At 58.6% G+C, this 2500-nt stretch overlaps 1 pseudogene; it reads left to right on the forward strand.

Annotated features, from left to right (window-relative positions):
• The first annotated feature begins 309 nt into the window (after window positions 1-309).
• On the forward strand, window positions 310-1611 carry LOC144715528 (peroxidase 5 pseudogene; annotated as a pseudogene).
• Window positions 1612-2500: the final 889 nt, after the last annotated feature.

The raw sequence follows: 2500 nt of genomic DNA on the forward strand, positions 1-2500 counted from the left end.
CAGCCAACGACTGGGAGACGGAGCGAGGAAGATGCATCCCGATATACACCAACCCACTCACGCGGGCGCCCCCGCATCGCACAGAGACGTGATCCAGCGCCCATCGCCGATTGCGCGTGTTGACCTCGCTGCTCTTCAGCCTCAACGCCAAGACCTTCTGCGTATGCGACCCACGGACGACTCCACGGTTGGTATGATTACGGGTCAACAGACGTAAAGCAACGGACGAAACGCGGCTCACAGTAGACGCCGTCAACCTTGCAAGCCCCGGACGAAGAACGCTTACCGATCTATAAAAAGGTCCAGAGTGGCCAATCCAATATCGCAATAGCATCTCTTAGGTTGGAACTCCTTTCAGATAGCAGCCTATCAAAAGAGTTCCGGGCAAGAACCTGGCTTTAGAAATGTCGCGAACCACGCCAGGCGTTTTGTTCGTCGCTTTCGTACTGGCTGTTCATTCTTTGTCTCTGGTCGCCGCCACGCACCCCCTCAAGGCGGGCTTCTACCGGAGGAGCTGCCCGCAGGCGGAGCGCATCGTGAGGAACGTTGTCGGGCCGGCTGTGGCCGCCAACCCGGGCATCGGGGCGGGTCTCATAAGGCTGCACTTCCACGACTGCTTCGCCAGGGTAAGTGTCCTTGCCTGGCAGAATAGAACTCGCCTCCCTCACGTACAAGGAGTAGGCTTGTATTTCTCTCTCCGGCAGGCCCCTTATCCTCCGGTGCTCATCGTTTGTTCTCCTGTGCACAGGGATGCGACGCCTCCGTCCTTCTCGAGGGCAGTGAATCCGAGCAGATGAACATCGCGAACCTGAACAGCCTCCGGGATCTGGCCATCAACGGCCAAGGCCCTGCTGGAGTCTCAGTGCCCCCAAACTGTGTCCTGCGCCGACGTCCTCGCCTTCGCGCGCGACGCTTCCGAGTTCACCGGCGGCATCCGCTACAAGGTCCCCGCCGGACGGCGCGACGGCAGGATCTCACTCAAGGCTGAGGCCGATGTGCTCCCATCCCCATTCGCAGGCGCCGCGGTCCTCGGCGAGGACTTTCGAAAGAAGGGAATGTCGCTGGAAGACATGGTGGTGCTCTCCGGAGCCCACTCCCTGGGCATCGCCCACTGCCCCACCTTCTCTCGCAGGCTCTACGCCTTCAACGCCACCCACCCGCAGGATCCCTCCATGGACGCCGGCCTCGCCGAGTACCTCAAGAGACGCTGCCCGCCTCCGGGGCGGGACCCCACCGCGGTGCCGCTGGACGTGGCCACGCCCAACCTCCTGGACGTGCAGTACTACAGGAACCTCAAGGCGGGGAAGGGGGTGCTCATCTCCGACCAGACCCTCTGGACCAGCTCCCTTACGGCAAACCTGGTGAACTCCTTCGCCCAGAAGCCCAACCTCTGGGCCAAGAAGTACGCCGACGCCATGGTGCGCATGGGCGCCATCGACGTCCTCACCGGCAACCAAGGCGAGATCAGGGTCAAGTGCTCCGTCGTCAACAGCCTGTGAACAGCAGATCTAAAGAAGCGCCCTGCGGTGCTGCATTCGTTATTTTTTCCTGTTCTCAACGCCATCGCGATCCAATAAATGGAGGACGATTCAGAATCTCTTTTTTTTGTTAGTCGGGCCGTTTCTTTACTCGTACCCACTGCCCTCCGGCGGGATCTCTTCTGTTTCTAGAGGGCTGGGTGAATTCTGGACTCCCCGGCCCCCACCGGGCAGGGGAGCTCTGCGCCTGCACCAACTCCTCCCAAAGGAATTCTTGCTATCGTGTTTTAGACGCGTACCGTGTCTTCGACGCGCATCGTGTTATAGACGCGTGCGACGTCTCGCTGTGTCTCATCTTATTACATCGGTTCACGGGCACGTGGGAAAATGTACCCTCCCGCTCATGGGCGCTGGGCATATCACTGCCCGCCTTGCCGTCGTTTAATTCCTTACTCCTATCCGGCGGACGGGGGATGGGTCTTTAAGAACGTGCACGGCCCTTTTGTAAGCCTCTTGCTGGCCTTCCCCTGTCACCTACATTACGGCTCCGCAGCGCGTGCGCAGCAGTTCATGTTTCCTACCTTTCAAGTCAACGTAATGGGACCGAAACTCACACGTCATGACATCTGGAAATAAGGGACTCCAAATCTTCTTTCCTGCTTTGCTCCCCGTCGTCCTCTCCCAAGACCAAAGTAACCCTCATCTTAGGGTTCGTTATTTAAGCACGGCCGCCTCGCGATGCAGATGTGCCTTGTTTTGCTTGAAGGGGCGGAATGGCCCCCCCCCCCCCCCAAATACATGTGTTTCTTGGAGGGCACTATGGAAGAGACGCTTGTTCTCCCACCCGCCGAGCGTCCCGGTTCTGCCGTGACGTATTTTCCCACTACAAATGGATGCGGAGTGGAGAAAAGGAGATACCAGAATCACGGGCGTGCGCCTCTTAGTCTTCCATTTCTGTCGTAACAAAGTCGTCAATTGCTGCCCTTCTCTAGACTATCCTTTGGCCATCGTTTTGGCGGTCC

Source organism: Wolffia australiana, chromosome 19 (genome assembly GCF_029677425.1).
Source record: "Wolffia australiana isolate 7733 chromosome 19, ASM2967742v1".
In the NCBI taxonomy this organism is placed as follows: Eukaryota; Viridiplantae; Streptophyta; class Magnoliopsida; order Alismatales; family Araceae; genus Wolffia; species Wolffia australiana.